We start from the raw sequence: 14653 nt of genomic DNA, 5'->3' as shown, positions 1-14653 counted from the left end.
TCGGGGTAATAAGGGGTTAATGACAGCTCACAGCTGCCACTAAGCCCTAGATTAGTAATGGTAGATGTCTTTTAGACCCCCAATTACTAATCTGTAAGTGAAAAGAAATAAAATACAAAACACAGACAAAATCCTTTATTTGAAATAAAATATGAAAAAAACCCACCTTCTTTCACCCCTTTATTAACCCCAAACACTCAGGTCCGACATAATCCACATAAGGTCCTACGACAATTCAAGCTCTGCTACATACATACTGACGTCACAGTGCGCGGGCATAGAACATGTCCGCATGCTGTGGGCTTGAGGCAGAAAATGACAGCCACAGAGATGAGCGGTTACATCATTCAGTTTATTTGCAGTCATAGCTGAATAGTCCCGCGGTACCCCACCTGTGACCGCAGGTAACTTGACCTTAGGTGAACTCATTAAACTCAATAACTTGTGAGGTCACTGAGTTCATAGACCTGCATCTCTAAGCAGAAAATGCATTTTTTTGACAAGAGATGCATATTTAGGGCTGAAAGTTATACAGCATACTCCTGCACCTAATATGCGTCTCCTGGCTAAAAAAAAACCCTCAAAACTAAATTATAACGCATTCAGTTTTGATGCAATTTTTTACCGAAGATACATATTTGGTGTAGGAATATGGTTTATAAACGTCAGCACCAAATCTGCATCTCTTGGCAAAAAAAACCACTCAAAAACGGTTTTGACGCTTTTTCAGTGGGGTTTTCTGCCAGGAGCTGCTAATTTCTTGCAGAAATCTAGTGCAGACATCTCAGCACCAAATTTGCTTCTCCTGGCAGAAAACTGTACCAAAACAGCTTCAAAACAGTTTTGTGCATTTTTTGGCCAAGAGATGCAGATTTTGTGCTGACATTTATACACCATATTCATGCACCAAAACTGCATTTCCTGGCAAAATCGCATCACTATTGCATCCGCATCGTGTTTTGAATGTTTGGGTTTTTCACCAGAAGATGCAGATTAGGTGCAGAAATATGGTATATAAATTTCAGCACCAAATCTGAATCTCTTGGCAAAAAAAATATAGTTTTCTGTGAACTCATTGATCTCACCTGAGGTGAGGTCACTAAGTTTAATGGGTCACCTGAGGTCAGTTTACCTGCCTTCAAAGCTGGGATATCGTGGGAACCTCCAGCTGTGACCACAAATAAACTGAAGTTACTGCTCATCGCTGCAGATCAGTCTCTACATGAAGCCACAGAGTGAGGACATGTTCTGTGCCCACGCACTGTGACTTCAGTACGTATGTAGCAGAGCCGGAATCGTCCTGGGATCTTGCGTGGATTACGTTGAACTTTTTGCTTGGGGTTAAAAAGGGGTGTAAGAGGGTTTTTTGAATTTTATTTTAAATGAAAGATTTTTTCGGTGTTTGTGTTGATCTCTTTTCACTTATAGATTAGCAATGTAGAGCTTAGTGGCAGCTGTGAACTGTCATTAATCCTTTCTCATACCGATTGCCACAACACCAGGGCAATTGGGATGAGCCGGGTAAAATTCCGGGATTGTCAAATCTAAAGGATGCAACAATTTTGGCCGGCTGCAAGCTGCTATTTTTAACCATGGGCCTCCCCAGCCTCAGAATACTAGCCTCCAGTTGTCGGCTTTATCATGGCTGGGTATCAAAATTGGGGAGGACTTTACGCTGTTTTTTTAAATAATAAAATAACCGCATGCGGTTCCTCTTATTTTGATACACGGCTAATATAAGTGCACGGCTGGGGGCTGCAGCCTTTAGCCGTATTTTTTTATCTGTGCTGGGTTTCATAATATGGGGGGACCCTATTCCAATTTTTTTACTTATTTATTTTTACACCATGATAGGGACACACACAGAGTGTGCGATTCCAAGCAAACATGCTGTCACACAGCGTGGAGGCGCAGTTTGACTGAAACGAATCATAGACTCTGCGACTGCCGGTGGGCGGGGGAAGCAGTGCATATGCATGAGGTTAATGAGCAGCCCCAGAAGTAGTGTTACAGCCTTGCGGGAGACTGGTAAGTATAATGCGCCTGCTCTAATCCCCCTATCCCTTCTACCACCATTTTAAAGCGCATGATTTGGGTCCTCAAAGACTTATATGGGGACTGGCATCTGGCTAGGTATCCAGGATTAATTGCGGGTACGAACCGCAATTTTTTTTATACTCGGTTGGACCCGGTGATACCGGGTATCTGCGGGTTCAGCCCATCATTGTACATGAAGAGGAGGTGAGCTGTGATGTCTCGTATTATGACATGTGGAATCTGTGTTATCCGTTGTGTATAGTGGTGTTTCATTTCTGTATAGTTCTGTCTGTGATGATAATGAGACTGCTGCTTAGTCTGCTCAAAACATAAATCGTGCATCTAGTATAAAGCCTAGTTACTATTATGATTTTTGTACATTTACACATTTAACATAAAATCTTGATTCAAAGAGTAATTTATTTTTCAGAAATCAATAGTACAAATGAGAATGAGAAACTTTGTTATACACTACAGTTAAAAAGTTTAGGGTCACTTAGATATTTCCTTATTTTAAAAGAAAAGCACTTTTTTTTTTTTTCTTTTTTTTTTTCAATGAAGCTACCATTAAATTAAACAGAAATACGCTCTATACATTGTTAATGTGGTAAATGACTATTCTAACTGCAAATTACTGGTTTTGAATGCAATATCTACATAGGTGTATAGAGGCCCATTTGCAACAACCACCACTCCAGTGGTCTAATGGTACATTGTTAATGAAAGGTTAAAGGGAATAACAAATGGGGTTCCCATCAAGTAAAAACGGCCACTCAGTATGACATAATGAATAAAGAAGAGAAGAAAACTGAGTTTCATGAGGCCTTGCATAATCAAAGACAGATGCGTCAATATTAATCATAAGTTATTTATTAGAAAACACAAAATAAGGGCACTGTCATGTAAAAATACATATAAAATACAGACAATGTTTGGAAAGGGAACGGGAAAATCCCATACTAGGACCTCAACAACATCCTATTGTGTTAGAAAGTATTGGCTCCAGTTTTACTATATAATGGTGTCCCAACCAATCAATATGCAAGAAAGAGCCCAGCAGGGCACACATAGTAAGGGAACCATAAAACCTTATACATTACTAGAGCAGTGCTTACCCATATATATTGTCAATATGGATGTCGTGTCAGTGGTCCAGGTGATGGTGGGGGAAGCCCCGACGCGTTTCGCAGACCAGCTTCCCCCGAGGAAGCTGGTCTGCGAAACGCGTCGGGGCTTCCCCCACCATCACCTGGACCACTGACACGACATCCATATTGACAATATATATGGGTAAGCACTGCTCTAGTAATGTATAAGGTTTTATGGTTCCCTTACTATGTGTGCCCTGCTGGGCTCTTTCTTGCATATTGATTGGTTGGGACACCATTATATAGTAAAACTGGAGCCAATACTTTCTAACACAATAGGATGTTGTTGAGGTCCTAGTATGGGATTTTCCCGTTCCCTTTCCAAACATTGTCTGTATTTTATATGTATTTTTACATGACAGTGCCCTTATTTTGTGTTTTCTAATAAATAACTTATGATTAATATTGACGCATCTGTCTTTGATTATGCAAGGCCTCATGAAACTTAATGGTACATTGTGTTTGCTAACTGTGTTAGAAGGCTAATGGATGTTTAGAAATCCTTTGAAAACCCTTGTGTAAGTATGTTAGCACAGCTGAAAACAGTTTTGCTGATTTAGAGAAGCTATAAAACTGACCTTCCTTTGAGCTAGTTGAGAGTCTGGAGCATTACATTTGTTGGTTCCATTAAACTCTCAAAATGGCCAGAAAAAGTGAACTTTCACATGAAATTCAACAGCCTATTCTTGTTCTTAAAAATGAAGGCTATTCCATGCAAGAAATTGCTAAGAATCTGAAGATTTCCTACAATGGTGTGTACTACTCCCTTCAGAGGAGAGCACAGACAGGCTTTAACCAGAGTAGAAAGAGCAGTGGGAGGCCGCGCTGCACAACTGAGCAACAAGACAAGTACATTAGAGTCTCTAGTGTGAGAAATCTACGCCTCACAGGTCCTCAACTGGCAGCTTCATTAAATAGTACCCGCAAACTGCCAGTGTCAGCTTCTACAGTGAAGAGGCGACTCCGGGATGCCGGCCTTCAGGGCAGAGTGGCAAAGAAGAAGCCATATCTGAGACTGGCTAATAAAAGGAAAAGATTAATATCGGCAAAAAAACACAGACAGAGGAAGATTGGAAAAAAGTGTTATGGACAGACGAATCGAAGTTTGAGGTGTTTGGATCACACAGAAGAACATTTGTGAGACACAGAATCACTGAAAAGATGCTGGAAGAGTGCCTGATGCCATCTGTCAAGCATGGTGGAGGTAATGTGATGGTCTGGGGTTGCTTTGGTGCTGGTAAAGTAGATTTGTATAAGATAAAGGGATTTTGAATAAGGAAGGCTATCACTCCATTTTGCAACGCCATGCCATACCCTGTGGACAGCGCTTGATTGGAGACAATTTCATCCTACAACAGGACAATTACCTGAGCACACCTCCAAATTATGCATGATCTATTTAGGGAAGAAGCCGGCAGCTGGTATTCTATCTGTAATGGAGTGGCCAGCCCAGTCACCAGATCTCAACCCTATTGAGCTCTTGTGGGAGCAGCTTGACCGTATAATGCAAAAAGTGCCCATCAAGCCAATCCAACTTGTGGGGAGGAGGAAGCATGGGGGGTGAAATATCTCCAGATTACCTCCGCAAATTAACAGTGAGAATACCAAAGGCCTGCAAAGCTGGAATTGCTCCAAAGGAGCATTCTGTGCCAAAAGCAAAGTGTGAAGAGAAAATTATTATTTCAAGTAAAATTCATTATTTCTAACCTCGTCACTGTCTGGACTATATTTTCTATTCATTATGCAACTCACCTGATAAATAAAAGTATGATTTTTCATGGAAAAGACAAAATTGTCTGGGTGACCCCAAACTTTTGAACTGTATTGTATGTCTTATGAGATAAATCTGCTTCTTTCTACGACTGTCTTAAAATTCTCAATTTAAGGGTTCTAAAGGGTAAAGTGACAATATTGAGTCATGCAAGTGCACTGGGGGCATCAAGAAAAAGTCCAAGTGTAGTGACACACCCCCACTGCACTTCCAGCCTGATTTGCATATAGCTTCCATGTTATATTTCTCATAACTGGCACATCGGATTTGAACAAAAAAGGTATAATTTTTATTGGGGGACAAGTGTCTAGACAGCCATACCACTACTGCCATGTGTGAAAATGTCTGGAGAGATTCTCTTTAAATACCTCTAATCTGTGACCAACTACCACTAGGTGTCACCAGAAGCACTTAGTGACGGGGAAGTTCAACAAACCAGAGGTCAGAAGCCAGGAAGTCACGTAAGGTACACTGAGGAAAAGTGGAGCCGAGGTCAGGGTATAAGCCGGAGATCAGGAGCCGGGGAACAACGTCAGAGTCAGGGACATTGAAGGAGAAGGAAAACAACAGGTCCGGGGTAGGAGGACAAGATCAAAGCACAAACGGGAGCCAGAGGACTTACTGCATGCAGGAACTACGACTGGCGGCGCTCCGGGTGAAGTTGCTCTCTAATGAAGCAAAGCAATCACCTGGAATGAAGTGCTTGTAAAGAGGCCCCTCCCAACACCAGCGCAGGTACCGAGGATAGGAAACCACCCGTCAACCGGCTCAAAATACAAAACAGGACATCGACTCTGCTAGACAGCAGAGCACCACGGATCAGAACCATGACAAAGCATTGTGTATATATCATACTGATATTATGGAATAATCTGCACTTCACAGTTACTAACTTCTCAGTGTCGTCTTTTCATATACTCTAAGAATTTCCCACTTCTGCATTAAACAGATTTCGGATAAGCGTATAAATAGTCTTATCAATAAAACACCGCATAGTAAAAGCATTTTTACAGCCAGTAGCGTTTTACTGCAGATGAGCACTTATACAATTCCCACTTTCTCGGCTTTTATTCGGTCATATGAGTGTCAGTGACTTCCTTGCAGTATTTTTTATTAAAGTGGAAGCGGATAAGACATTGATCTGGAATTGGCAGTCTGTGCTGAAGGGAAACTTATATCCTAGCATCACTTACCAGGAGCGTCCGACAGTTCTGAATATCTACAGAACAGCACAATTCCAGTTACAATGGTATAGAATAATGGTAATACGAAGGCAGAACAAGACTGAGAAAAAGCAAAAAAATTGTTTACTTCTTACTATGCAAAACTTTCTAACCTACTGAAGCAGACTATGGTGCAGAATTCAGGGGGCAATCTTTGGCTGGACCCCCAAAATCTTTAGCTCCAGACTGGATGAGAGGACACAAACAAAAGGATACAGCAGCACTCTGTTCCCCCTTGACATATGAAATCAGAATGTATGGAATTTAAACTACATTAATGCTACATAGAATATACCTGGAAAAATGAAGGTTCTTTGCGCAAAGATTGGTCAATTCTTGTGTGCCCATCAACCACGGCAAGGTGACCTTTCTTTGATGGGGCCCTATACTAGTGGCATGCCTCTCCTGGGCTAAAAGTCTACAAATATGGGCTCTTTTCCACTTGCAATTTCTATGTGCGAGTGCAATCCGATAAAACATTGGATTGCACTTGCACCACCAGTGTAAGGGGTACTTTGCACGCTGCGACATCGCTAGCCGATTGTAGTGATGCCGAACGCGATATCTTGTGATAGCTGCCGTAGCGAACATTATCGCTACGGCAGCTTCACACGCACTTACCTGCCCTGCGACGTCGCTCTGGTCGGCGACCCACCTCCTTCCTAAGGGGGCGAGTCGTGCGGCGTCACAGCGACGTCACACGGCAGGCGGCCAATAGAAGCGGAGGGATGCAGATGAGCGGGACGTAAACATCCTGCCCACCTCCTTCCTTCCTCATTGCAGGCAGGACGCAGGTAAGGATATGTTCCTCGCTCCTGCGGCTTCATACACAGCGATGTGTGCTGCCGCAGGAACGAGGAACAACATCGTACCTGTCGCTGCAGCGAAATTATGGAAATGACCGACACTACACAGATCACCGATTTAGGACGTTTTTGCGATCGTTTATCGGTGCATCTAGGCTTTACACGTTGCGACGTCGTTACTGGCGCTGGATGTGCGTCACTTTCGATTTGACCCCGACGACATCGCAGTAGCAATGTCGCAACGTGAAAAGTACCCCTTAATCAATAAGGCAGTGTGCTCTTGCTTACTTTTCTTTGTCACGATTCGTGCTCTCGGTGCAATCACAGCATGCTGCGTTTTGCACCGAGACTCAGCTCAGCCACGTCCATACAAACCTATGGGAGCGTGTGAAACATCGCACTGCATTCGCATGTTATACGACTGCAGTGCAATATATGCAGAGACAGTCAGCGTAGGAGATAGGAGAAAGCTCCCTCCCTCTTCTCAGAGTCTGTGATACGATCGCAGCAGAGGCTCACTAGCATATCACTTTTGATACTCTCGCATCTGAAGCGGTACGCAAGTGGAAAAGACCTCTATATTGGCAGGTATTATCTAACACTAATTAAAATAACCCTGTGACTGATGGGTGGAGAGCACAGTCAGACTAAGAGGCAGTCTACAGCTTCAATATATACTGCAAAAACAAAAAACTGCATCTCCAAATAAAACATGGCAAGTGTGAACAGGTGCAAACTGCTATTACTACACGAAGCACACACAAAAGAATACAGCAGCACTCTATAAGCGCCAAGACATATGCAAATATAGAATATATGAAATTTAAACCTCATTAATGTTATATGAAATATACTTAGAAAAATGAAGGTTCTTTGCTCAAAAATTGGAGAATTTCTGTGTGGTTATCAACTGCAGCAAGGTGACCTTTCATTCATATCACCCTATCCTAGTGTCATACTTCACCTGGGCTAGGATCTGAGACTAATTTAAAACCTCCCTGTGGATGATGGGTGGAGTCGTCTACACCTCCAATATATACTGCAGAAACTAAGAAACTGTATCTCCAAATAAAACATGGCAAGTGTGAACAGGTGCAAATTGCTATAACTACACGAAGCACAAACAAAAGAATACAGCAGCACTCTGTAAGCGCCACGATATAAGCAGACATAGAATAAATTAAATTTAAACCTCATTAATATTATATTAATTAGGTTTAAATATACTTAGAAAAATTAAGGTTCTTTGCTCAAAAATTGGCCAATTGCTGTGTGCCCATCAACCACTGTAAGGTGACCTTTCATTGATGAGACCCTATCCTAGTGTCATGCCTCTCCTGGACTAAAAGTCTACAAATATATGGGCAGAGAGGATCTGACACTAATTACAACCACCCTGTGGATGATGGGTGGCGAGCACAGTTAGAGTAGTAGGCTGGCTACACCTCCAATATATACTGCAGAAACCAAAAAACTATCTCCAAATAAAACGCAGCAAGTGTGAACAGGTGCCAACTGTTTTAACTACATGAAATACATACAAAAGAATACAGCAGCACTCTGTAAGCGCCAACACATATGCAAACATAGAATATATGAAATTTAAACTGCATTAATGCTATAAAGAATATACTTACAAAAATGTTTTGTTTTGGAGATGCAGTATATATTGGAGGTGTAGACCGCCTCCTATTCAGACTGTGCTCTCTGTCAATCATCCATAGGGTAGTTTTAATTAGTGCCAGATCCTATCTGGCCATACTGTATATTTGTAGACTTTTAGTCCAGGACATGCATGACACTAGGATAGGATTTCATCAAAGAAAGTCACCTTGTCACGGTTGTTGGTCACACAAGAATTGGCCAATTTTTGAGCAAAGAACCTCTTTTTTTCTAACTAAGTATATTCTATATAACATTAATGCAGTTTAAATTTCATATCTGTTTGCATATTTCTTGGCGCTTACAAAGTGCTGTTGTATTCTTTTTGTTTGTTTTGTGTAGTTATAGCAATTGGCAGCTGTTCACACTAGCTGTGTTTTAATTGGAGATGTAGCTTTTTGGTTTCTGGATGGGAGGACAGAAGACATCACTATATAAGTGACAGGTAAGGCAGTGGAGACCTAACCTATGTGTATAGTCATGCAGGCTGCATGAGAAAGGAACTCAAAGGGGTGGCCTCCACTCTTTTAAGAGGACCTATCACTTGCTCCAAAAATTGAGTTAAATATATTGTAAAAAATCCCTGAGCTCCCCAGTCTCTTACACGGTTTCCGTTTTCTGTTTCTTCATGCTATTGCAGAGATATTGAGATTTGTTACTTTTGGAGCACAATATGTGAAATCTCTGCTTGCAGACCAACAGGGTGTTTCTACAGTTTTCTCTAGGGGTGTGCGTTTTCTTCCCTCCCAGACAAAGCTAATCAAAGCTTGACAGCGTCTTAGACTGTTAGATCAGCTGTCGAGTTGGGATTGGCAGCGTCTGCTAGAGGGGGAAGGGAGCGCACACCCCCATAGAAGACTTTGAAGAAATGCCCAGTTGGACTGCAACCAGATATTCCAAATATTGCGCTCCAGAATCAACAAATGTGAATGTCTTGATGGAGCACAAAATGGAAAACGACAGCAGAATTTTTATATCTTTGGTGATTTTTGCAAGGTATTTAAATGCATTTTTTGGTGCAAATGATAGGTCCTTTTCAAATAGTTAAAATGTATACTCTACCACTTATTCCCTAAGAGACTGTAGAGGTGGTCAGTATATCAGCGGTGAGCAGTCTCCTAGGCAAGGAGCTCACACTTGCTTGCTGTTTGCTATAGAGCTGGCCAGCGCTTTTTTGAAGCTGGGTGGATCACTGAATCCTCTTATCCTCAATGCCCCTACACGTCTTCAATATTTTAAAGGCAAGATTACCTTTTCTAGCCTCATCAGACAGCACATGATTCAGAACAGCAGCGCAACCATGCTGCTGGTCTGACCTGTCAATCTTAGGAGTACTCCCCATCCCAACTACCAGCATCAAGTTAGGAAGGCGAGGAGCAATGCACTGCTGAAGAAAGAAGAGGAGTTAACCCCTTTAAGTAATGAAAGTGTCCAGGGGAGGTCCCTTTAACTACAATGTTTTAAGTTCTTGGTACTGAACTCTGCCCAAGTCCTCTGAGTGACAGCAATAGTGTCCAATTAGGTGAATGCTACATCCTCTAAGTAGGAAAGTTGGAGCGGTTGTGAAGTATTCATTGGAGAGTGCCCTGGACACTGCATCTAGAAGGATCATCTCCTGGACACTGCACCTAGAAGGACCACCTCCGGGACACTGCACCTAGAAGGACCACCTCCTGGACACTGCAGCTAGAAGGACCACCTCCTGGACACTGTACCTAGAAGGATCACCTCCTGGACACTGCACCTAGAAGGACCACCTCTTGGACACTGCACCTAGAGGGACCACCTCCTGGACACTGCACCTAGAAGGATCACCTCCTTGACACTGCACCTAGAAGAACCACCTGCTGGACACTGCACCTAGAAAGACCACGTCCTGGACACTGCACCTAGAAGGACCACCTCTTGGACACTGCACCTAGAAGGACCACCTCTTGGACACTGCACCTAGAAGGACCACCTCCTAGACACTACACCTAGAAGGACCACCTCCTGGACACTTGCAGCATCAAGGGGATTAAAACAGTGATGTAACTAGTATGGGTACACAGGTAGATATTTTTCTGCTCAGCCAGTTACCTATATGAAGGGTAAAAGCTGCTGACACCCTCTCCTGTATGTTGTGTTGATCGCTTGGTTCTCCTCCTTTTTCAGATGGAGCAGCCTAATCTTTGCCATTTCAGATGGATCAGCAGTGAAGAGCGGAGAGGGAAGGGATGATAAAATGCATGGCTCCTGGGATGTATATATTGTAGATTTGTGTTTTCATTTCTCCTCTTTTGGATTTCAAGACACAATCAGAATGAAGAAAACGTCAAAGCATTAATAAGAATTTTGATTTGCTTAATACCCAACAGAAACATGTAGGATTAGATATTGCCCATTTGCATTATGTACTTACGCCCACAACACCACAGACAACCGTCACTCATATTGTGGCATTTTTATGACACAGTATATCCGCCAACACCCACCAAGTACACAGTATACTGGCCAAGGACACCACAAATGGTCAGCCGTGCCCCCTACAGTGCCGACTTTACTTTTTTCATGGTCTGCTTTGTCCTTTGTAAAACAAACCATATAGTACAAGGGTCATGAAACGGTTCACACCACCTATCTTGATCAGCCTCCCAAAGAGCACACTGTTTAGAATACACCACTCAGCGTCTGTCGTGTAGCTGCCCATTGGAGATTTAGGCAGCCATTCAGTTATGGGGAGATTGCGTTCATTAGATAACTTAACATTAGATTTATAAATTCATCTTTCATTGCAGTGTTTCTTTGAATTTGTTCTCTTCGTCTCCTCTCTTGAGTATAGAAATTGTAGTCTTATACTGCCTTGGCACAGATTATCTGGATATTCTGTGTAGGGATGACAGGTTTATGTGTCTACCTGTCGTCATCCAGTGGTTGTGAAGTAAATTGCAACCTATCAAGGTGTTACTCACCAGTTCTGGTTCCAGCTATGGATGCGTCCTCCTCCTGCCTGGACGGGCTCCTTCTGCCTTTTTGTCCATTCTGTTATCATCCTGGCCTCGTAGGCTATCTCCGGTGGTGGAGCAAAGCCTTAGTATTAAGATATTTGATGTCCATGCCACTGTTTTGTTCTTGGATCCCTGGAACTATTTTATCAATCCAGTATCATGGTACAGTGATGTAGGGAAGAGAGGGACGTAGACAAACTGTTCTCAGAATCACGCTTACCCTGAGAGGGACGTGAGCAAGTGCCTACTCAGTCCTCACCAGAACCTTTGATGGTGAGGTTGGACTTGTCTGATGATAGTCACCAGATACCACTCAAGGGCAGCTCCTGATTGTCGCGCTCCATCAAGGGGGCTGGTTTTCACAAAGCGAGACGGGAGAAGGGATACACTGCAAAAGAAAGAAACAGACAATCCCCGATACTTACCCTAAGCAACCCTGAGCTCTCTGACGTCCCTAGACGGGTGCCATGTAGCAATCACATTCCTATTGCTGTCGTACCCTGAACACAGCCCTGTCTAGTGCGATGGGCAGCAGGAACACTAGTCCTGCTCTAGGTTAAAGGCACAGAGGGGATAAGACAGACAGGGGTAAAAGAAACTGTATTCGTATCAGGCACACAAAACTACAGTAAGGAGTAAAAGGAATGGATAAGTTAGGCAAACCGAAATGGGATTATAAGGAATGGAAAATACACAACTTCCAATCAGCAATCTCCGGCTATGGCTACCGAAACTACTATTTAGTTCATGGCTCACAAGTGTACTCCCGAGTGAAGAGGGGGTTAATGCCACGCATCAGCCAAAATGAAGATGTAGCACGTTGATGTTATAAACGTATTCTTTTATTCCATTGGTCTACGCGTTTCGAGCATATACCTCTTCTTCAGGACCAGTGCATCAACATAGTAACTACTATGTTGATGCACTGGTCCTGAAGAAGAGGTATATCCTCGAAACGCGTAGACCGATGGAATAAAAGAATACGTTTATAACATCAACGTGCTACATCTTCATTTTGGCTGATGCGCGGCATTAACCCCCTCTTCACTCTGATTTGTATGCACATCCACGTGGGGCTGCAGCAGACGCCATCATCCTATGCTCTATCAGTGGTTGTGACTATCACAACCTTTTCAGGTGAGTGTATTTTTTCCTGATCTACCTCACTGATCTGTTGGTATTACACTATCAGCGCTCCTTATTTTTCAGTTTATAAGTCTACTCCCGAGGCTTGCAAAGCTATCACTGGAAACTCCCTGAGAGTAGACTATTTATACCAGAGGTGAATGGCAAACTCAGAACAGCCGAGACTCTGCTTTTCATCCTGAATTAGGAGACCAGATGAACTGCTTAACCCTTGCAGCACAGATCAAGGAGAATCTGCAAGGCCAGCAGTTTTAGCATGTGCAACTGTGTGTATAGCTATTTCCTGACACCTGAACTAGAGGGGACCACTCTCCGTCTTGGTACTCTTGTTTCATCCAGCTCTGCTACATTGCTGGTTACTTTGCCACACTGCTGGCCAGATCTACTTTGAGCCTTGTATCAAATCCAGCCTTGCTACATGGTCAGTTCCATCTTGGATTCTGTAACAAACGCCACTCTGCTCTATGACTGAGTCTACTCTACTGTACCATTGTTAACATAGCATTGGGCTCTGTGAAAAGCTCAGCTCTGCTACATTGCAGAATCATACCAAAAGGAGCCAAGACAAATGATATGTGCACACACAGAATGTGGTGAGCCTTCCTCATAAAGATGGCTGCAGCCAAGGTGCAAGATGCTGATGTCACAGCCACTCAACCTCCACACTAAGGGGGAGGGGCAGCTGCTTAGCATAAGACATGCACACTAATAAGGCTTGCACTGGGAGCCCATCATATAATGAGTGAAATGCACAGTGTCTGAACTGTAACCTATAAATGACGCCAGAAACCCAGGTCAGGCGGGCTAAACAGCACTATATAGGTGCATCTCACACGGATACACGAGACGCACAGTGTCTGAATAATGGCCTATAAATGACGCACAACACCAGGTCCAGGCGGGTCAGTTAGCACTATATGAGTACATAACACATGACAGGCTCACCATTTAACCACCTGAATTCAAAAGGTCCACACACATCCTGCAAAAAATGGATAAAATGTGCCATACCTCAAATAGTGAGATATTAGTTTATATTTTGGCCCAAAATATGTAAGCTCGCATCCGTTCGTCAAGGATTCTCACACTTGCGAGTCCCTACACTAAATTAGTTAGAAAAACCACATAGAACTATATAAAAAAACTCACCAAAAGGAGCTAAGACATGTGTTATGTACTCATATAGTGCTAACTGACCCGCCTGGACCTGGTGTTGTGCGTCATTTATAGGCCATTATTCAGACACTGTGCGTCTCGTGTATCCGTGTGAGATGCACCTATATAGTGCTGTTTAGCCCGCCTGACCTGGGTTTCTGGCGTCATTTATAGGTCACAGTTCAGACACTGTGCATTTCACTCATTATATGATGGGCTCCCAGTGCAAGCCTTATTAGTGTGCATGTCTTATGCTAAGCAGCCGCCCCTCCCCTCTAGTGTGGAGGTTGAGTGGCTGTGACATCAGCATCTTGCACCTCGGCTGCAGCCATCTTTATGAGGAAGGCTCACCACATTCTGTGTGTGCACATATCATTTGTCTTGGCTCCTTTTGGTGAGTTTTTTTGATATAGTTCTATGTGGTTTTTCTAACATTGCAGAATCATCCCTGCCATAATGTTGTGCAACTTGGCTTTGGTCCATCGCTGAGACTACTCTGTTTGTTTAGGGATGACAACTCTGTCTTGCCCGTTGCCATTTTCTCAAGTCTGCTGCAACAGATCCAGTGATTCCATTTGCTCCTCTTACTGATGTTAACTTACCACAACTTCCATTGGATAGGTGAGAACTTATTGATTAGTGGAGGTCTTATAGGTTGGATAGGTGAAAACTTATTGATTAGTGGAGGTCTTATAGGTTGGATAGGTGAGAACTTATT

The 14653-nt window shown here is 43.0% G+C and overlaps 1 protein-coding gene across 7 annotated transcripts in view; it reads left to right on the top strand.

Moving 5' to 3' along the window:
• HHAT (hedgehog acyltransferase) overlaps window positions 1-14653 on the top strand; it is a 407838-nt gene that overhangs the window by 81029 nt on the left and 312156 nt on the right. The window lies entirely within an intron of this gene.

The sequence above is a fragment of the Anomaloglossus baeobatrachus genome, chromosome 3 (assembly GCF_048569485.1).
Source record: "Anomaloglossus baeobatrachus isolate aAnoBae1 chromosome 3, aAnoBae1.hap1, whole genome shotgun sequence".
In the NCBI taxonomy this organism is placed as follows: Eukaryota; Metazoa; Chordata; class Amphibia; order Anura; family Aromobatidae; genus Anomaloglossus; species Anomaloglossus baeobatrachus.
Note: the sequence above shows the minus strand (reverse complement) of the source record. Positions and strands in the feature narration are given on the sequence as shown.